The sequence below is a fragment of the Sinohyriopsis cumingii genome, chromosome 15, assembly GCF_028554795.1.
Source record: "Sinohyriopsis cumingii isolate HCF-2022 chromosome 15, ASM2855479v2, whole genome shotgun sequence".
NCBI lineage: Eukaryota > Metazoa > Mollusca > Bivalvia > Unionida > Unionidae > Sinohyriopsis > Sinohyriopsis cumingii.
This window is the reverse complement of record NC_142975.1, coordinates 119,848,324-119,872,458: the sequence shown is the minus strand read 5'-3', so window position 1 is coordinate 119,872,458 and position 24,135 is coordinate 119,848,324. Positions and strand designations below refer to the sequence as shown.

The 24,135-nt window shown below is 35.5% G+C and overlaps 1 protein-coding gene across 3 annotated transcripts in view; it reads right to left on the bottom strand.

Moving 5' to 3' along the window:
* LOC149782596 (uncharacterized) overlaps positions 1-24,135 on the bottom strand; it is a 183,620-nt gene that overhangs the window by 68,805 nt on the left and 90,680 nt on the right. The window contains exon 1 of one of the 3 annotated variants that reach the window (XM_089934045.1): positions 9,581-10,014. The exons of the other annotated variants lie outside the window; for them this stretch is intronic. The gene's annotated coding sequence lies outside the window, so the exon portion shown is untranslated. Of the gene's footprint in view, positions 1-9,580; positions 10,015-24,135 lie in introns of those variants that run through there. 3 annotated transcript variants of the gene reach the window in all.

The window sequence follows — 24,135 nt, the reverse complement described above, 5'->3', positions numbered from 1 at the left end:
TGTGACAGTGATACTTTCAGTAGCATGTCTACCTTCTGTCTGTACTCCGCCTACTTAATGCATGGCATCAGTCTGCTCTGTTCCACTCTTAGAGCTTTCTATACCATTTGACCTGTCTTAATTGGTTTCCCGTGTCACCTAAAAGAAACTGGCCCTACATGACATGCAATAAGGATTTGGATCAAACCTTGGTTGTACCTGATGACATTTATTCATGTTCTTGACATAATTTCGTATTTATTCCTAGAAATTTTATGCTGTTGAAATCTCTGGAATTATTATTTAAAAAAAGTAATTTATTTCCAACAGCTATGTATTTAATAAAATTTTCATAGTATCTGAAATACACCACTCCCTTACTATACGACTGTTCACTGTAATTCCAGGTATAACATCTTGGATCCCATTTCATTTGGTAGTAGTAAAAATTATAAGCATTATCAACTTCATCTTAAAGAGGTCTCATAATGCAGTATACTTTGGTTCTCATGGGCAACTTTATAATGAGGGAATACTGTACTGAATTATAAGGCAGAATAATGGCTCCCATGGACAGCATTATAATAAAGGAATATATGCATTTCATTATAAAGTCACATTCTAAGGCAGTATACTATGGCTCCCATGGGAGACATTATAAATATTGTACTTTAGTATACAGCTACCTCACGATAAGGGAGTATATACCCTGGCTATATTGGACAGCATTATGAGTAATGTACTTCATTATAAGGTGGTTGCACCATAAGGCTCTACACTTTGGCTCCCATTGGTAGCATTATAATGAGTAATGTACCTCATCACCACTACAAGGCAGTATATTCTGGCTCTCGTGGGCAACATTATAATGAGGGAGTAGGGTACTTCATTATAAGAAAGTGGCACCATCAGGCTGTATACTTTGGCTCCCATTGGTAGCATTATAATGAGTACTGTACTTCATTATAAGGTGGTGGCACCATAAGGCAGAACACTCTGGCTCCCATTGGTAGCATTATAATGAACACTGTACCTCATTACAAGGTGGTGGCACCATAAGGCAGAACACTCTGGCTCCCATTGGTAGCATTATAATGAGCACTGTACCTCATTACAAGGTGGTGGCACCATAAGGCAACACACTTTGGCTCCCACTGGTAACATTATAATGATTACTGTACCGCATTATAAGGCTACATCACTACAAGGCAGCATACCTTGGCTCTAATGGGCAACATTATAATGAGGGAGTATGGTACTTCATTATCAAAAAGTGGCACCACGAAGCAGTATACTTTGGCTTCCAATGGTAGCAATATAAAGTATTATACCTCATTATAAGGCTATATCACTACAAGGCAGTATACCGTATCTCTGATGGTCAGCATTATAATGATGGAATATTCTACCTCATTATAATGAGGTCTTGCTAAAAGGCAGTATACTCTATGGTTCCCACCACCAGCATTATGAGTATTGTATCATACTTCATTATAAGGCTACCTAATTATAAGGTAATATGGCTCATATAGGCAGCATTATAATGAAGGAGTGCTGTATAATATACTTAATTACAAGTCTGTCTCAGTATCAGACAATGTACTCTATGGCTCCCATGGGCAGGATCATACTAGGCGAGTAGTCTACTTTATTATAAGTCAGTTGTGAAGCACATGTGAACACTGAAGTAGAAATTTGACAATGTAAAATTATGCACTCAAAATACCTTTTCTAAACCTATTCCTGCAACATGAATGTGACATACAAAATTGGACTAAGAAATTATTTGCTTGTTTTTGTAAGTACTAAGTCTCCAAACATGTTAATCTAATTTTGTCAAAACTATAAAACAAGTACTACAAATGGTACATTATATGCCCATCCCACATTTAAAGGTCGAATCAGGAATGGTTATTAGGCAAACAAGTGGTGTGTTTCCAGTCAGCAGACTACCCTTTTTTTTTTAGCCAACCCTAGTACTTTTTCCCTCTAGGGTAAAACAAAAGAAATGTTCAAAAAAAATCTACAAATTCCTGAAACTGATTTATGCATCTTATTGACTAACTGACCTGGTTTCACACAGTACTTTAAGTGTTTAGTACTCTCTGTCTGTCTCTCTCTCTCTCTCTCTCTCTCTCTCTCTCTCTCTCTCTCTCTCTCTATATATATATATATATATATATATATATATATATATATATATATATATAACATTTTTTTTTAAATTCCCAAATTGATTTCTGCAACTAACTGGACCGTTTTTATCTCAATTCTTGAAGTGCTTAGTACATGATATATATTAATCATTATAATATATGTATAATATTTTAAAAAATATTTTAAACAAATATGAAAGCTACCTACCTACCTTAATTTTTAAACCAGTGCAATAGGAAAATCAGAATATTGGGGGGGGGGGTCTTTACATGTCCACTCTGTGTTTAAAGGTAAAATGACAAATGGTACATTATATGGCTGCCTCCTGTTTAAAGTTCAAATATTAAGGTATCTGTTTCATGTTAACTTTACATCCTCTTAATTTTCATTGTTATTATATACATGTATACAAATTTGCACCATTTATGAATACTTGTGTTAGAATGTATAACTCAAACAAAATTTGGCACAGGTGTTGATTTGTCTGTGGAAGTAATATGTTACTAGAACAAAGAACTTGCTAATGTAGAGAAAACGAGTCGAGGAGATTTGTATTCAATTAAATAAGAGTTGAAGGAGCAGCTGTTCTACTGGGCAAAATGAATTTCCAGGAATTCGACGAAAGACCATTTCTTTCTTTTAACAGTCTAGTGATGAGACTTTCTCTGATAGTCTTCAGTGATACCATTTTCAAACTTAGTTGCAGTTCTATTCATAATGGGTGTCAGCTTGGCAGAATTTTCATTTAGAACAAAGTAGCTGTCAATAGAGGTTCGGCCAATGTAGGTATTTGAGAAAGCTTGCCAGTATCTTCTCATGGGTCGGTGGTTCTTTCCAGGGTTCTTCCTCCACCATTTATAATGGCTACCATGTATAACCTATCATTAAACCCAACCAGAACAACAACAACATCACGAGAAGTCTTTTGGTGAAAACCTCAATGTTAGGGAGAGTTGCTTCTGAACTAAATGCACACTAACTTTATATTCCTAGAACTGTCATTTGTTTCCATTTCTCTTTCTTTTAATCAGTCATTGCTCATTATTTTTTAAAATAAATTTTCAAACATTTTTAGCTCCATTGGTCATAGACCAGAAGCCATAAAGCTTATGTCTTTCATTTATTGTATTGTCTTAATGTGCATTTAGTTCAGAAGCAAAATCTTGGAAATAGATCCAAGTTTTATATAAGCCACAACAAAATAAATAGACTGAATACCTATATTTAGTCAAAGTTATCAACAATAAAGTGAAAGTAAACTGCAGTTCCTTAAAATCATACATGCGGTATCATGCCACCTTTAAATATAATGCCTTATCATGTGACCCCTTATTATCTAACATAATATTTGTGTACTCAACTTTATATTTACTACTCTTATTTCTCCATTATAAATCTGTAAAAGTTTGAAGATATGTGACTGCAGTTCAAATTTCTGAACCCTATAAAATGGAACAACTTATTTTTCAATATCCTTTTTTTCCACACCTCTCTCTCTCTCATTTCCCCACCCCCACCCCCCAATGATTGCCTAAATGATATACTGAACATACACTTTTGACAATTCGGAAGGATTCTGAATGCTTGTAATATGCTTGTGAAAACAATGAAAATTGGACCTACAAATAAAGATCTTTATACCATTTCCAGGTCTGACACAACATAATGGAAAAAATTAATTTTAAAGTATTGTTGTTGTTGTTGTTGTAAGATTTAACGCCATTTTTCAGCACACAATAGGCTATACATGACGGCCAGTATTAATGATGGAGGAAGAACCTGGGAAAAATCAGAGACTCGACCCCACGCGGAGGTGAGATGGCAATGATCCGTAACGGACAGAGCTTTAGACCACTCAGCCACTCGGGGCCCCTTAAAGAATTTAAGCAAACACCTTTTTCTGGTGATGATCATAATTTATCACAAAATCCATCAATTTTACATGCAATGACAATGCAGTCAGTATATGGCAACGTCACTGTGTGGACTGCAAATTCTAGAGCAATGTCACAAATTAAAGCAAACAGCATCAAACAAGGGAGGTAATACAGCATTAATCAAGGGAGGTAATACAGTCTAATTTACGACCCTCTAAAGCCTCATTAATTTTAACTGTAAATTTTGAAAATTTGATTAAGCAAATTTTACTGGAGACTACTAAAAAAAACTATACATCACGATGCAATTCTCCTTAACTGACTTATAACTGCCCTCGATGAAGACATTAGCAGGGCATGGCTGACTGCAGATTATTGAACACTGGGTCTCAATGACCTGGACCACTGATCAACGTATGCAGTCTTAAGTAAAGTTATTGTGCAGAAACCATTCTTTCTTTATTTGACTTGCTCCATTTGACCCAAAAATCAACCTAAGTGCAAGATCTCAACACATTTTGCTCAATGTATAGAATTAGAAGTACAATTATTATGTTAAAAAAAACATTTTTCTTCATCCAGTAATTTTCACCTAAATCAATAGACTACTTCTAGTTTAATCAAGGTCTATGATGCAAAACTAATGTTTCTGAGCAGAAACTTTTTTTTTCTACTTTTAGTTGGTGGCCTTGACCTTTGACCCCAAAATTTACAAACTTCTTCCTTATCCTAGGTGTAAGCCATCAGCAAAAATTGGTGTGGAGAAACAGCGTGCAGTGTGAAATTGTTAACAAACAACAACATAAAAAAAACATAACACACACACACACACATATACAAACATACATATGCCTGCCCCAGGCATAATAAAATCGTGGCAAGACATCTTTCATCATTGCTTTAATGAAAGTAATAATAGCATCCTCACTTTTTTTCACAGCAAATCAACAACTTTGCATAGCAAATAAAGTTTTTTTAATCATGTGATTCATGGCATAATAAAGCTGTGATCTCTGAGACAATAGGGATTTTTATGTGAATATATGGTTGTATTCAGCTGGCATTGTTCTCAGAAACAAATCTAATGAACAATCCCTAATGCTAATTTTAAGGATGTACTTTATTTTCTTTGAGATGCCATGCATCACCAAACCCAAGTCAACTACTACACTTTGATACATCAAAGTGCAGTCATTATGTTCTACTAGGTAACGCCCATTCCCAGGTAAGATAAACAAATTATAAGACATTTTGCTGTTCAGGTGTGACATTTCTGGCTGAGTCAGAATTCTGGAAGTCTTTTGATTTAAAGGTTATAAAGCAAGACGAAATTTAATTCGTCTTATTTATCATTTACAACATACATTAAAAGCACCATGGGAGGTTTCAAATGCACATCCTTTTGATTTTTTTTTTAAACTTCTGCCAATCTGTCATTTTCATCATAAAACTGAATTTACATCAAATGCATGTAGCATTCTTATAAATTCTAAACCCTTTGTCCAAATATATTTATGAAAAATTCACCAAACCAAAAATGTATAAATAATTTATAATGCCTTGTATTGGGGGAGGGGCATGTGTGTGGATATATGAAACATTTAAGCAAATAAATAAATGCAAGAAAATAATTAATGCTAATGAAAAACATGTTTTCTATTTGTCTTTTTCCAAAAACTTTCAATTTCTATGACCAACTACCCATTAAACATAATGCCCAGTTTTCTGGATATTTCAGGAGTCTGGACCAGAGGGTAAGTTTTGTTGCTGGTGATGTCAGTACTCTTTAGAGACAGACAGGGTCAGTTATACAACTTGACAAATACAGGATATCCATGTATATCTGCAAACCCACCAAAATGATCTAGCTTGGATAAAGTTTGTCCAGAGTACTTAATTCTGTGTTGCTACCAATTAATTACAAACCTGATAACAAGAAGCAAACTTTTTCCAGGAATAACTTCATTACAGTTATTTCATGGCTTATTCATGAAACTTTGAGACAGAAAAAAGAAACAGTAACTATGGATGAATTTTTTCTTTTGATTAATTTTTCAAATCATGATAGGGGTTTCAAAAAATGAAGAGAACACTGTAGAGATTTAAAAGGAATTTGGTCAAACATAAATGTAGGCTAGAAATATGTGGATTTTATGTGGAAGTCATGAAAATATAGGATCTGGTGCTTTACAGCAGTCCCAAACAAACAGGTTACTTATTGCCAAGGCAAACAATGTAAAGTGCCCAACCCAAAGATGTACCACAGTAGCTGTTGCAATAGTAGGATTCAAACCAAAACCTTTTCAGTCACAAGTCCAACATGCTAACTTCTGTCACTGAAGCTCATTCCTTCAATAATTGCTTCATACGACATGCAACAGGCCTATTGTAAAAACAACCCAAGCTTGAAAGGACAAATGATAGGATAAACATGCCAATATTACCGTATGATCTATAAGCATATAAACACACCCATTATTGCTAATTATTAATCATAACAATTTATTAGACATTTACTACAAGGCATACACACTATTCAGTCCAAATGCAACAACATTATGTGCTGACAGAACAAAGCGTATGTTTGTTTGTTTTATTCATTCTTTAAAAAATGTACAGACTTAGATCTGCTGGCACATTATGCAACACCAGAATCTAATCAGGTCTTGGGACCCACTCAAATATCCAATTTGAACTGCTATGATTTGATATTATTTTTAGACATCTTGCTTACAAGTTTCATGGAAAGACAGATGGACAGCAAAATACCAACATGTCTCCCTCCCTTTGGGGAGCAGCAATAAAATTTCAAGTATGGGTCAGACAGCTCCATTGGCCAAGTGGTTAGAGCATCGGTCTTGGATGCAGGAGTTTGTGGGTTCAAACCCTGGCTGAGGCATCTCAAGGACTTATAAAAATGATACGAGCAGCTGCCTCGCTTTGCACTCAGCTTTAAGAGGTTAGGTTAATGTCAGGACTGGTCGGTCTGGTGTCAGGTTAATGTGACTTGGTAAGACATCATGCTACATGTCTGCGGCATGATGCCCCAGTGCTAGACATCATTATAAACTGCCACACTGCATACATCATAATGATATGACTGAAAAATTGTTAAAGCTACATTATAAATCCAAAATATACACACAACACACACACATTTAAGTATAGATCAGTTTAAAAAAAGGTGACACAGTAGTCTCTCCTACTGAATGTGTCACATATGATGATTCAAAAGATGATTAGGGCATTAATTGGTCATTAGTTTCCAGTCAAAATGTTTCACATTACTGGCATACACAAGTCTATCATGGTAAGGGACCTGTCATTAACCTGATATTGCAGATTACTTTGTTATACTTACACAAATTATACTAATAACTCTTCTATCCATTTACCTCAAATTTAAATATATTATTATTGAACTCTCAAGCCTTAACATTTGCTGATGTTTTTAACTTACCTTCATTCTTTTCCCCTTTTTATTGGAAAACTCTAGGATATCATAGTTCATCAAATTTTATAAGTAATACATGAAATGTCTTTTCGTTTCTTCAAATAATTTTTTTCCCTTCATTTTCAATGATTCACAACAAAAATTTTTTTTAACAATCTTTAAAATGAAAAAAAATACTTTCGTGCATTGCAAGTAAAATATGTTGGAGTACTATATATACTCACATACAAGTCAAGTACAAACAGTACAGACCATGAGATGACATCAATTAATGCACTACTTAATGCTTAATGAAACAGAATCCAAGATCACTTTATAAAAGGAACCCTGTTATAACGAAGGGCTTTTAAGTATTGTAAAAGGGCAATATGAATACATGTATCAATAAAAACAGTATGATCTTATCATTAATTTGAGTGATTAACATGGGTGACATTTTATACATGACAAATGACCCCACAAATCAACAACAACACCAAAAACCTGCCCAAAGTGATTTCTGTGTAAGCAGCTGAATACAATCTGATTGACAACAGCAATGAGACACTGAGAAAACTTAATCCTGATTTTCAAGTCCCTTAAAGTGCATACAATGCAAAGTTTGTAAAAAGTATGAAATAAAAAAAGTTATCCTCACTCTTGATGTCCTGATTAATGGCTGATCAAATGTATTTTCAGGTGTTTTTTCATCTGAAAAGAATGTTATTATATCTTAAAGTGACAACTGTATGATCTAAACTTAAAACAAGGTGTACAAATGTGTCCTCTTAACCTTTATTGTGCAAAGATTACACCAGTAGCAAGATTTTAGTTACACAAGTCACTTATACTAAATGTTTTATTTGTATAGATGTTATGCCATGCTTTATTTACACAACTAATTTATACTTGATCTATTATGGTACATGAGATTAGAATTGATGATGCACAGTCTGTAACATGCATACAATAGTGTAATACTATAACTGTATCACTATTAGATAATTACACACACTGAGAGTCAGTGTGATAAAAGTTGTACATTACACTTCCTCCTGCAAGCTTGGGGCTTATAGCAAACAATACAGCCCTAGATCTGCAGGCACGATCTACAGTAATGTGTTATTGTCTTTAATATATAATTACCTTTGCAGTGGACCATATACGGTGAAAATTCTGGTCTACCAAAAAATGGAGTTAAGCCCAATTCTGACTATGTATGTATGTATGTATGTATGTATGTATGTATGTATGTATGTATGTATATATGTATGTCTCTCGTTAATTTATTTTGAACAGCACCTAACTACTTCAAAGTGAATAAACACAAAATCAAAAGGTGTACCTTACAAGATAATATTTCTTATTTAAAAAAAAAAAAAATGCTCGATAGACTTTCCATAAAAATGTGTTACCCTCCCACATTTTTCTACACTGATCAATTATTGTACTGTAAGGATCCAGAGATTCGGGTAGATGAATTTTAGTGAAAATAGATTTTAAATTCCCAAACAGATTGTAACAAATACCCATGCCCTGCTTTGTTGAAGAATAGAACTCATCCAATCCATCATATTACCGGAAACAAAGCTATCTTGAATGAAAATAAAATATCCTGTCCCGGCTGGAAGGAATCCCCCCCCCCCAGTCCCTAATGTTTCAAAGTCGACTTGCTCTATGGTTACAGCAAGTGTAACTTACGTAAGAATCAAATATTGGCGAAAGAGAATTAGCTGGCTTAAATATTAAAAAAAATTAATGTGCTCAATATTCACAAAATATATAATTATACTAGTGTTCGTGTGTTTGTGTGCATGTCTTCACACACCTAATTAGGCAATCATATGAAACGGTTTCTTAATGTCTAACAAGATGAAAAGCAAATACAACTGGAAAATCAACAGAAAGATACAACTTTGACAATTATATGGGCGAGAAGGCAGAAACAAAAATAAATTAAGACACACAACTATTCATATGGGTTCCTGTAAAAAAATGTCAGGAACTGATTCAGGATATGCTTCTGAATTAAAACAATATAACAGGTGATAAATCAATTATCTGAACCGAGTTACCCATCTAAACCAATGTTCATGTACGTGTTTGTGAATAAAAAGTTTATGAAATTACTTACCATGTTGTTATTTCCTCGTCTTGAACTCAAATATGATGCCGTCTCTACTCGGGACTGGCAGTGGTAGCAGACGACTTAGAGGTAATTGAAACATGCAGACGACACCTGAATATGAGAAAGCTAGTCCAATGATCAACAGCCCAACTGCTGATAGTGAGTTTCCTGATACTGAAATACTAATGAGTTCACTAGTCACAGCCTGAGACGACTTGGACCACAAACGACACACAAATCCAATCTATCAGCCAATAGTCATAACTCTCCTTAAAGAGCTGAGGCACATATTTCTCTGCTCGGGACAATTTGGGCTCCGTATCTAAATAAAACTTTAGATATAAAGAAATGTCACACTGTCACAAGTTCCCTGATACTTCCCCCTGCTGGCATCAAAAACTTGTAACTGTCAGAATTCTACAACTCTGTCAATAATTTTAATACCTGTTCAATTTGTACCGGGGTCTGCCAAAAAGTTCTATTTTTAGCCAATCAGATCCTGGTTGCTGCTTGGTGACTGTCAGAGTGTGACATATTTTGCATTTGTGGCGTAAATAGGTGGGTTATTAAAGATAAACTGTTCTGTGCCATTTGGGGCACCTCTAGCAGGCTGAAAAAAAATGCATGCATTCATATCCTGGGAACTAACAAAGAATAAGATTTTCAGCCCTGACACAAGTCAATAAAGGCATTGGTACCAGTCAACAATGGAACTTCGGTTTAATATCTCCTTTTTCGCCAGGTAGACTCTCCTATTTCTCGAACAAGGCATGCCAGCCTGAATGATAAAGAACCACTATTGTCCCTAGTGCTAATAGTTTTGACAATTTCCACTTTTTCTCATAGGCCTCCACATCGTGTACTGCGTGGGATATTTACTGGTCTGGAAATTTAATTCCTCTATTGTGTACTGCAGTACAAGTTCTTAAAATGGAATACTGGCACACAATTCCCATCAGGAAAAAATATTATTTACTTAATCTGAAAGAAATTCAAGTCTTGGCACAACGTTAAATGTGATACATCACCTGCTTACTGGTGCCTAACTATGTTTTTCTTTTCACCATATGTATATGCAAGCAGTTTGCATTTCATTTTATTAATATTTGAAAATAGATCACACACTTCCAAACTGGAATACAACTGTCCGAATTGTTTCCTGCATATTGGCACTTGATATAGGTGGTTCATGGTCATGTGTGGTTGATGACAATTGTCTGTACATATGTGTGTGCATCTGTTTACACACCTGGCAACAGTACTGGATATAGCTGTTGGCAATATTTAGTTTGAGCAAGAGGCATATGTGGGCACAAGATCACTCACATTCTGATGTATGCCAAAGAGCCACAAACAAGAGCAGTTGGCCAAAATTCCTGGATCAGAAGGATGCTTTGATTGAATTTCTTCTCAATGTTTTTAACTGTACATTTTATGAATATTTTTTTTTTATCTCTGCCCATATCTGATGGCACATCAGCATTATTTGTCCTATACCAAAGGCTTCTATCCAAAGACAAATTCTGTCACAGTTCATCCAATTCTGCTGTTGCAGTTTTGTTTTTTTAACAGAAACAGTAATGTAAATGTTTTTCTACTTTTAGTAATGGAAGTCATTATTACTTGTGGATCAGTGTCATTTCTATAAATGTTAAAGACCTTCAAGCATAGTACACTTTGTCAAATTTGCTCAAGTTCCGTCAAGCAGCTTTTCTTTAATAACATGTATTTAAACCTTTGGTAGAAGCAATCACATTTGAAGGCAAGCTGGATCATTTAAAAGCCCTTCATAATATGATGATTTCTGTCACATTTGGTCAATTCTGAAAAGCAGGTTTTGCTAATCATTTAAAGGATTGTCTATTTTTCACATCTGATGCCATAGTTGACAATGAAGTTGTATAAAATTTAAAGCTTTTAATATCAGTATGCTTTCTGTCAAACTATATATGGATCATCACTGAAGACAGGGATGAGGGTGGGTAAGTGATGTGCCCTCCACCACAATCTTTCTGAAAATATTATGTAATATTGTAATGGAAAATAAAAGAGGTGACTGAATACTAGAAACTGAGAATACAGTCCTTTATCAAATGATGACATACATTCACCACAACTGGAATAATCTGTATGCAAATTTTTGTTACACTATAAATGCAAGCAGAACAGTCACATATCAATGTATAAATAGACCTTTATCCTTATTTTCATCAAAAGATCCATGACTGAAAAAAAAACTTCACTAACTGTTATGGATATTTCCTTGAAGGAAAGGAACTGGTGTTTCTTATATAAATTGCCTTAAAGGCAACTGCCATGTAACTCAATAATCTGATTTTTTATACTAAAACTTGCCTACCGGTAAGTACTGCAAAACATGTAACCTAAACATATACGTCTGTGTTAATGGGTAAATCCCTGTTAGACTGAGCATGTTTATTCCTACAAGAGGTCTAAGTATTTCTGATGTCACTCATTGTGTTAGCAGGACATTTTCTGTTGAAATTTCTTCCCAATACTGTTGACTGGATAAGCTATAAAAACAACTGTTTCAAAGTGATCATGCTTTTTCATATTTTTGAATACCTTCATTCATAGCTGTCTGCACATCAACATTATTTGTCCAATACTGAAAGGTGTCAAGGACAGGGCACTTTTTGTCTGAATGCTGGCCAAATTCTGTAAAGTGGAATTTTTAGATACATTTTTGTAATATTTTTTTTAATTTTTAGTAATTGTGTCTATCTCTTATAGTGGATCTGCCTCCTTTGTATAAAAGCAGTATAAAAGCCCTTAAAGTTAGGAGGCTTTCTGTCACATCTGATCTAGCAACTTTATATTAAATTAAAATTAAAATTATTTCTAGAAGCAGCAGCTATGCATTGCAAAATTGACGTCATCATATGTACAAACTTTAAAGTACTGGGGTAACACTTAATGGCAAATCAGCATTATTTGTGTATCTAAAAGCCCTTTATGATAGATTGTTTTGTGTCAAGGAACTTAAAAACAAGATATAAAATCTGCTCATATCCTGAGAAATTATTTGTAGGTTTTCTATTTATAGTATCTAAAGACAAACCAGTATCATTTCAATAAATTTAAAAGTGATTCACGCCAGGATGCTTTTCAATCAGATTTCTGAGAATAAGTCATTAGGTTTAATTAAAATGATTCTTTACTTTCAGTAATTGTAGCCATGTTTGATGGTAGATGGTGCCATTTTTAAAAAAATCTGAAAGACCTGCGTACCAGGATACTTTCTGTCAAATTTGGATTTTGAGAAGTCATTTAAAGGTTTTCATAGATTTAGTAATGGTGGCTGGTAGGCTACATCCATTTGTCATGACATTGGAGCATCCATTTCTGAAAATATTTAGCACCAGAATCAAGCTATTTAAGCATCCTTGCAGCCATATGATGTCACAATTCAGTCACTAAATGTCACAAGCAACCAGTCAATGGCACAATCTGGTCACTATTTGTCACAAACAGCCTAAAGATGTCACAATTTCAAGCAGCCATATGATGTCACAATTCAGTCACTATTGTCACAAGCAATAGTGTAATGTCACAATTCAGTCACTATATCAAACACAACCGAATGACATCAAACGTGGTCACTATTTGTCATAGTAGCCATATCACAATTTGATATGGTCACTATACTGTAAGTTTCATGAAAACACGGTAGAAGTGTTATGTTTAAATGAATTTGTAGATGTAATTTAGTAACTCAAGTATAATCAACAACTCACCACTACAAAATTTTTGGTAGTGTCCAGTATCCATTGTAAGAATTGATTATTATGCATAAACGAAGTTTGAAGTGTGCATGACAATGAAATGTTGACTTCTTTTCTACTTTTTCTTTTAAGAAAATGTCCAACACATTTTAATATTCAATCTTTTAAAATTAAAATCTTTAACTTATAATTGACATTATATTGCCAGTCTTGTGCTAACAGGCTCAAAGTGGCTGAGTGCTCTAATGTGCTCTCCTTTACCAATCCATGTCCTGTCACCTCTGTCCACAGCGGTTCAAGTCTTTGCCTTGGCCAATGTGGGTATGTGAGAAAGTTTACCTGTAGCTTCCCAATGGGTCAGTGGTTCATACTGGGTTTTCCCAGTTCTTCCTCTGCCATGTATAGCTTATCATGTGTTGAAAGATGGTGTCAAGCCCAAAACAAGAACAACAACCACCTTCCCACCTACAATATGCATGAGGGTGCATCAGGCATGTTATATGTACCTAGGCCCACAAAAATATCATGCTTTAAAGAGAAATTTACTGATATCCCTGCTTAAATTATAAAATTCAATATAAGACTCCCACAAATTATATGGTATGAAAAAGAATGTGTGTGTCTTCATGTAATTTGATTTGTAACATAGCTTTAACAATTTTTCAGTCATATCACTACTATGTCTGCAGTGTGGCAGTTTACAGGGATGTCTAGCAAATCATGCCTCATTCCCTCCCCACTGATCAACAAGGCATCAATGGCCAAAGCTTCTGTATCATAAATTCACCAACTCTTGCAGATACATCTACTGTCTAGTTAAAGATAGGACAGAATGACCAAAACATTTGCAGTGTCAACTCTCTTTGAGACAAACACAGCCAATAATGATTTAGCTATGATGCAAACAAACTTTCTGATCATGATTCAGTGGCTGATGCATCCCAGAATCGATGCATTAATGCATCCCAAAATCGATGCATCCTAGATTTGATGCATTCCAAAATGTATGCATCCCAAAATCAATGCATCCCAAAATCAATGCGACCCAAAATTGATGCATCCCAAAATCAATGCAACCCAAAATTGATGCATCCCAAAATCAATGCAACCCAAAACTGATGCATCCCAAAATAGATGCAACCCAAAATCAATGCAACCCAAAACTGATGCATCCCAAAATCAATGCAACCCAAAATTGATGCATCCCAAAATCAATGTAACCCAAAATTGATGCATCCCAAATTCAATGCAACCCAAAAATTGATGCATCCCAAAATCAATGCATTCCAAAACAGATGCAACCCAAAATTGATGCATCCCAAAATAGATGCAACCCAAAATCAATGCAACCCAAAATTGATGCATCCCAAAATCAATGTAACCCAAAATTGATGCATCCCAAGTTCAATGCAACCCAAAAATTGATGCATCCCAAAATCAATGCATTCCAAAACAGATGCAACCCAAAATTGATGCATCTGAGCCAGAAGTGTTGACAGAGTTATGAAACCTCCTTTGTCATGATCAGCTGTTTAAAACGAAACCATCAATGAGATAATTTTAGGAATTTATTTTTAAAAGGCAAACTAGATTTGAAATGCTGAAACATTACATCCCAAGACAGAATACATATTTGTAGGACAACCTATTTGATAATTCTGTCTTGATTAAAACTCCAAGTGAAGTCAAACTGTCATATCTCAAAGTGAAAGTTATAATAAGCATGTAATTTAGAATTCCTTTTGCCTAGGTTGGCCAAAATAGATGCTTTGTTCTGAGGTAGGAAATCACATGGTCCATAACCTTTGAGAAGACAAAAAGTTTAAGTCAAAAGTTGTACTCAAAAATGTTACACTCTCCCTTGAAAGTCCAAACCAAGGTAGTTCTTGGACAAGTAGTAGAACAGTCAAGGTTGGCATATGACTAAATTAAAAAGTTGGCAAAGTAGGGCTTTTCAATGGATATCGACATCTGGACATAATAACTCCAATTTCTACCATGGGTATGATTCTGCATTTAGATATACAAATGTGTGTGTACAAGTGTCTGTACTAGCATTTGTATCGTACTATCAGAAATGTGTCTGTACAAGCATTTGTAGGGTACTATCATAAATGTGTCTGTACAAGCATTTGAGGGGCCCGGAGTGGCCAAGTGGTCTAAAGCGTTCACCGTTACGGATCACTGCCATCTCACCTCTGTCTGTGTCGATTCGAGTCTCGGATTCGGCTAATGTGGTTATGTGAGAAAGCTTGCCAGTAGCTTCTCGTGGGTCGGTGGTTCTTTCCGGGGGTTTTCCGGGTTCTTCCTCCACCATTAATACTGGCCGCCATGTATAGCCTATCTTGTGCTGAAAAATGGCGTTAAGCCCTACAACAACAACAACAACAAGCATTTGAACAGTACCAGAAATATGTCTGTACTAGCATTTGTATCTTTCTATCAGAAATGTGTCTGTACAAGCATTTGTATGGTACTATCATAAATGTGTCTGTACAAGAATTTGTACAGTACCAGAAATGTGTCTGTACTAGCATTTGTATCGTACTATCAGAAATGTGTCTGTACAAGCATTTGTACAGTACCAAAAATGTGTCTATACAAGCATTTCTATAGCAGTACCATAAATGTGACTGTACAAGCATTTGTACAGTACCAAAAAAGATTCTATATATGCATTTATCATACTGCCAGAAATGTGTCTGTACAAGCATTTGTATAATAGGACCATAAATGTGTCTGCACAAACATTTATACTGTACCAGAAATGTGTCTGGACAAGCATTTGTGCAGTTCCAGAAATGTATCTGTACAAGCATTTGTATAGTAGTACCAGTCTGGGGCTAATTAATAGCATAAAGAACAGGCAAATAACTTGATAATTGTGTTGAGATCAAACTTGTAATGTATACATCTTCATGCACAACTTTTTACTGACATTTCATGTGTAGCTTATTCCTCTAGAATGCAAGAAAGCTAGTATACTGCTGCTGGTTTGTTGTATTTTTCTGCTTTGAAGCCTAAAAGTTGAACATCATCATTTTTATATCTTCTTTATTTAAAAAAAGAAGCCTCATGAAAAAATCTGACATCTAAAAGCTTTAGGGCCACATTTCTGGAATGGGTATGCAAGGACAATATGCAATGTATGGCTGTATTTAATTTTTAAACATGGAATCTGTCAGCTTGGGTCCGTAGCTCAAATTGCCCCAGAAACCAATATGTTATATTTATTTTATGCTAAATGCTATGGTTTATCACTTTTAGCATCTTCCTTCTGAAAATGAACCTGACCTCCTTGAACGTATACTAATAACAACACCTGTGCCACTGTCAATACATCATTAACATCTGTGTCACTGGAAATGTGTTAAAAAAAACACCTGAGCCACTGTCAGTACAATACCTTAGTAACTGTCTATACTTCAACAATACTTCAGCTACTGTCACAAACAACACCTAAGCCGCTGTCAGTACATAAACAGTATCCAAGCCACTGTCTGTACATAAATAAACACCTGTACCAATGTCAGTATCTAAACAACACCTGACCCACTGTCAGTACATAAACAACTGAGCAACTGTCAGTACATAAACAGTATAAAGCCACTGTCCATACATAAACACCTGACCCACTGTCAGTATATAAACAACACCTGACCCACTGTCAGTACATAAACAACAACTGAGCCACTGTCAGTATATAAACAGTATCAAAGCCACTGTCCATACATAAACACTTGACCCACTGTCAGTATATAAACACCTGACCCACTATCAGTATATAAACAATTGACCCACTGTCAGTACACAACACCTGACCCACTGTCAGCACATAAACAACACCTGACATACTGTCAGCATATAAACAACATCTGAGCTATTGTCAATACATAAAACAATAATGCTACATGGCAAATCCATTTTATTTGGAACCTTAACTTTTGTGTGAAATTACTTCATGTGAAGTCCAAACAAGCAAATTTGATTGGTAGAAATAAGACATTTACAAAAAGTCAAAATAATCCCAGCCATAGCATTAAATGTTGACTCCTAACCTAATTATATATTCTTTAGCCATTTAAGCCAATGCAAACTCTACAGATATAAAACTTGCACTTTAATCCAACATAATATTTTGCAAGTTGAAACAGTTTATACTGTGTTTGGCCATTATGCCCACACATTCTTTGGCTAAATTTCATAAAGTTCATTATAAGTATAAATTGAATTGACAAACCAAACCCCCACCCCCATCCTACCCTGACTCCACCACCACCTCTATGGACTATAACTCAGGGGTTGCAACTCCTAAGCCCATTAAATATATTAAGTATCATCCCCTACAAATGCATAAATATAACAAATTCATAGTATAAATTTTAAAATTTTGCTCCAATTACAATTTTTGCACAATTGGCCTTTGACCTCCTCAAAGAGGCCATATTTAGGAAATGTGGTTACATACTGATAGACATATAGATGTAGAGATTGAGACAAAATATGTTTTTGAAAATGATTTAACAAAGAAAGGTAGTAAGATTCACCAGACATGCATTGTTGTTGTTGCTTTTGTTGTTGTAGGGTCTAACGCCATTTTTCAGCACATGATAGGCTATACATGATGGCCAGTATTAATGATGGAGGAAGAACTCGGGCAAACCCCGTAAAGAGCCACTGACCCTCGAGAAGCTACTGGCAAGCTTTCTCACGTACCCACATTAGCCGAATCTGAGACTCGAACCCACGCAGACAGAGGTGAAATGGCAGTGATCCGTAATGGAGAACACTTTAGACCACTAGGCCTTTCGGGGGCCCACATGCACTGTGAATAGTTCCAAGAAAATCATATTTAAAGTGGTCTCTAGGAATCACTTTTCTCGCATATCCCATGCATAGTACTTGATATTATAATGCAAGATTGGAGTTTTTATAAAAGGGTTGTATAGTTAAAGCATGTATGCATATTACCCAGAATCTAGTATGATATATACTCTCCAATATGTGAGGTCCAATTGCAAGCAACATAGACCCTGATATGCCATTTCATAATGTACCAGCAACAAAGACCCTGATATGCTATTTCATAATGTACCAGCAACAAAGACCCGGATATGCTATTTCATAATGTACCAGCAACAATGACCCTGATATGCTATTTCATAATGTACCAGCAACATAGACCCTGATATGCTATTTCATAATGTACCAGCAACAAAGACCCTGATATGCCATCTCATAATGTACCAGCAACAAAGACCCTGATATGCCATTTCATAATGTACCAGCAGATCAGAGTCTGTTGTGTGTTCTACTTATTATTCCTTCCAAACAATCAGTTAACCTAGTGGTTAGAGCATCAACTTGGATGCAGGAGGTCCCATGTTCAAACCCGGCCAAGTCAAAGGCTTATAAAAATGGTACTGACAGCTGCCTTTCTAGGCACTCAGCATTAACTCATTAGGCCCTGTAGGTTTTTGTTGTTTTTGACTGAAATGTGAATAGGATGGACATTTTGGGGGCTAATTCTGAATACATCCAAATACATCGACTTTCAACAGGTTTTCCATTAGCCTAATGCCTAGTTGTATTAGAAACCTTTTTTTTTTGCTTAATAGACATGCTATTTTCGTATGGACACTACTCTTTATTCCAAATGCCCACCTTATCCAAGTTTTTTCAAAATTTCACCTGTCTGTATGCAGTTCAGACCAGTCTGCCCTAGACGTGAGGTCAAAAGGTCTAAAATCCAGACACAAAATCTGATTCCGACCATGAGCAAATTTTGGGTGAAGAAAAAAAACGGAAATTAGGTTTTTCCCTGTGTATTTTGTAGTGCAACTAGAACGTCCAGATTATTTGGGATCATTGTAGAGCTATATCTGTCTGCTTTGGTTGTAATACCACCCACATTGGTGTATCTTAAATGACCTTGATGCTGCAGAGCTCAGAAGTAGGGTACAGCCTCATCATACCTAAAGGCGGGATTGGGGCTGAATGAGTTAAGAGATTAGGGCTAGGACTGGTCAGTCCAAACAATAACAACACTCAGCATTAACAGGTTAGTGTTAGGATTGGTCAGCCTTGGTGGGACATGAAGTTACATGTCTGCGGCATGATGCCCCAGTGCTTGACATCACTATAAAGTGCCAACACTGCAGAAATCATAGCGATATGACTGAATTTTTTTTAAAGCTACATTAAAAATCCAAATCACACACACGCCTAACAAACATGGCTGGCACATTATGTGATGACAGATCTGGGTCCATGCAAATTGCATCTGGAACTTATAGAGGAGTGTATCTAATAAGTACCATACTAGAGTATTCATTTCCCCAATATGAACAATCACAACCCTAACTTGCACTAATAATAATTTCTAAAATTACTGATGGCACATTCAGATAATGGTCTGAACTCACCCAACATTCTCCAGACTGTCTAATCTTTTGAATTACTCCTGGGTAATTTCAAAAATTGGTTACCAGAACAAAACAATACATTAGATAAGGGCTTAGGGACAAGTCAAACTCAAAATAATCAAACTATCTATGTAACACAATAAGTCTCTTAATGTTGTGGAGATATCTTAAGTGCAAGTTTTCAGAATAAAAGGTGCAAAATACGAGTAATCAACATCACTAACATAAATCACTTTGATTATATCGCATTTGAGTTAATGTGAAACAAAATACAAAATGGAATCCACAAAAGATATCAAAATCTTCAAATGGAAAGGAAAAAAAATGCTCACTAAACTTTCTATCTGAATAAGAAATTTTTATATATCCTACATTGTCCAGTTTCAACAGACAAACATACTGAATGACCAATGTGGTAACTGGCAAAATGACTAAATGTGTAGGCAATATATACTGCAATATTTTTTCCATCCCTCTGAAGTGTCCACTTGCACAATATAAATCTGCAGGCTTTTAACCTGAGAAGCTGTATCTAAACTTACACCACCTACTAAATACCTACTAAGCTTTGTAGCTTGCAGGGATCAAATACTTAGTGCTCTAGACACATGTCTGGAGAATTTCAGGTGAAATGAGCAAGTGTCATATTTATTTTCACTCAATCTTCTTGTAGGGATGCTATATGGCTTGTAGAGGTAAATTGATGGGAATTTGTTCCACATGAATTATTCTATGGCATTTGATGTCTCCATACTTGGATATTAATATTTGGTGAAAGACTTTATCAGACCTAGAAGGCACTTACAGCACTTAGAACTACATTATAGTAAATTTTCTAAAAATTCAGTCACATTAAGCAGAAAGAGTACCAGCAGAAGGAGGGGTGGGTGGGAGAGGGAGCTGAAGAGTGGAGATGATCTAAGTGACTAGACTTGTAGTCTAAAGTTGTTAGTGGATGTATTTTTTTCAATCAGAAAAAATATGTCATATGTTTATTGTATTTAATTAATTACAGATTATCACACAAGCAAAAGAGAAAAGATTTTTATGACCTGTGTTAGACTAAATCATAATGTTTTAGCAATACAAGCAATTCAATATCACAGCAAAATAAAATTTTAATGAATAATGAATGCCTTAATTATATGTTAGAACACAGAGACATTAAGTGGCAGCGGAGGAGATGACATGTCATCTTGTATACCACAGACATGTAGAGACACGAGGGTTACAGCAGGGTACAAGTTCCCCAAATGATATGTCAAGTTGTACACCAGTATGGCTCAATTGGAGGTACCTTAATGTCTTTGATTTGTACACCAGTACATAAAGAGAAGGGGTGGCTGCAGGGTGGGAGGTACCCTAATATCTTTGAATTTCTATACCAGTACATAAAGACATGGGGTGGCTGTGGGGTATTAGGTATCCTAATGACTTGTGTTAACTTGTATACCAGTATACAGAGATGAAGGAAGTGGGTGTTGCAAAGTTAGATGTAGCCTATGACTTAAATATGTGGTGTTGGCTGCCGGGTAGATCATAGATCCTAGCCCCATACTTTGTTGACTTGTTTACCATTATACAGAGCCATGGGTGACTGCAGGGTTGATGGGAAGCTAATGTCTCACTGTCCTAAATGCCAGTACATGAAGACAAAGAGTGGCTGCATGGTAGAAGGTAGTCAAATGACTTGGTGTCTTGTACATGAGTAACGAAGGAGTAGGAAGTATCTTAAATGACTTGTTGATTTATATACCAATCAGTTTTGTCATTTGCCAATTAGGTAGGCAACTTGCATATTGTACTTTTGATTATACAGGGTATATTGTAGTTGAAATAAAGCTTTTAAATCTCAAGAAATACACTAACTGAACAAGGAGAAAACTGGTTCTTGTTATTCGTGTCTATATTAATAATTTGTGTGCTGATTTTGTTTCAGTATATCTTCTTGAAATTAGCATATTTATACATATATAAGTTATTCAAAATTTTAAAAGCTGTCTGGTTTTATACTCAAACACTGCTGTTGATTTTATTTCTCAACTAAACTTTGTTCTGTTCTTGCATCACAATGTAAACTTGAAAGTTCAACAAATGATCTCTAAAAAATGAAAAGGGTGCCATCCCACCTAGACAGTGAGAAGACTCAGGGGTGGGGGTGGGCAGGGGGAGAGGTAGCTGCACCTTTTAACACATTAAACCATCAATGTTGAAGCTAGATTTTTTAAAAATTATTATACAAGAGAAATAGTGATGCCTTATTTTCATTGCAAGTAACTGAAAGTAATACAAACTCGGAACTCACTTTTTCATAATAAACTGTATCTATCAAACAAAGCTTTCAATTCAATGTGTACTCCTTTCACTTGGTTGCATTGCTATCTTTGATCACATTTGTGAATGACTAAGATAAATTAAGGTAGTTTAATGTGTGCGTAATTTGTAACATAGCTTTAACAATTTTTCAATCATATCGCTACGATGTCTGCAGTGTGATGTCAAGCACTGGGGCATCATGCCGCAGACATGCAGCATGATGTCCCACCCAGTCACATTATCCTGACACCACGCCAACCAGTCCTAACACTAACCTCTTAACCGTTTTGACTCTGATCCAATCTGTAGGCGTGATGAGGCTGTACCCTACTTCCAAGCTCTGAAGCATCAAGGTCATTTAAGATACATGAACATGGGTGGTATTAAAAAAAAGCAGACAGATATAGCTCTAAAATGATACCAAATAATCTGGAAGTTCTAGTTGCACTACGAAATACAGAGAGAAAAACCTCAGTTTTTTTCCACCCAAAATTCGCTTGAGGTTGGAATGCGATTTTGTGTCCGAATTTGAGACCTTTTGGCCTCAGATCTAAAGCATACCGGTCTTAACTGCACACAGACAGGTGATTCTTTGCAAAAACTAGGATAAGGTGGGCATTTGGAATAAATTGCGGTCTCCATACAAAAATGATGGGTCCATTAAGCAAAAAAAAAACAGAACTCCAACTTTTACCCTTCTGCTCATGCGCAAGCAAAATAACTAATGGAAAATGATGTTTCTAATACAACTAGGCATTAGTCTCATGGAAAATCTGTTGAAAGCCGATGTATTCAGAAATAGCCCCCCAAATGTCTTTCCTACGCACATTTCAGGCAAAAACGACAGAAACCTCTGGGCTCTGCGGCCGAATGAGTTAATGCTGAGCGCCAAGCAAGGCAGCTGTTAGAATCAATTTTGTAAGTCTTTGGTATGACTTGGCCAGGGATCGAACCCATGACCACCTGCATCAAAGGCAGATGCTCTAACAACTAGGCCACTGGAGCAGTAGGTAGTTTAATTGTTACTTGCACAACAATATTTATAAGTGTTCAAGTGGTCATTTGAAATGAGTGGACCTGACACATGACCATGACGACTAGCTCTTACACAAGTAGAATTTGCATGCCTTTATATCCTTTTTTTATATATATTCCATTCTCTTTATTTAATTTGATACAAAAGACCTAATTAATGTGATAGTAGAAAACCAGTCTGCTTTTAAATGAGTATAACAATACAAGAAATAGGTCAACAAATTTGCAAATCAGAGATCAAAATACAGTCAGCAGTTAATTAGGTTCTCAAAGAAATGCCAAGAGAGCAGACTGACATGTTTGACATTTGAATACAAGAGGGCATATCACATTAATGACTATTTCACTGAAAATGAATTTAAAAAACCCCAAATAAAACACAAATTTCACTTGACAAAACTTGTTTCTTGCTATTTAATTCTTCAACTGTTACAACTGGTTGGCATTAGTGACATTTTCACTTACCAAAATTGTATCAAAGATTGTGATTCATACTGCACTCAGAATTTTTGTTTGGGTGTGGGGGATGAAATTAGGAGTTCTTTATTATAAATGAGAATTTCATGTTTATTAAAATTTCAGGACAATAAACAATATTTTCAACATTAAAACAAGCAATATCAGGGTTTTATTTCTCAATTTTGATTTTCTACACATTCACCAAATAAGGGTCATTTCTTTTGACATTTTCTAGAAAAAATGGGATATACACCTGCTTCCCACATTATATTGTGTGTTTTCGGACTGCGACAATTACTCTTTTTTGTCATCCGAATACATATTATATTCTTTAATTAGGTGTCCAAAAACATACAGGTGAAGATAGATTTATTCCCCACCCCCCGGTCATCGTTTCTAATCAAAGCCATAACTGTCACACCTGTTTAAAGTGGTTTCATGTGCAACAATTTCTACACTGACAACCAATCATACTTTTGTTAACCGAATCAAGCTCTTAAAATATAAAGTATAAATAAAATACCCACCACTATCAAAAGTTTATATACCGGATAGCTGTCGTTGTGAAACATAATATTGT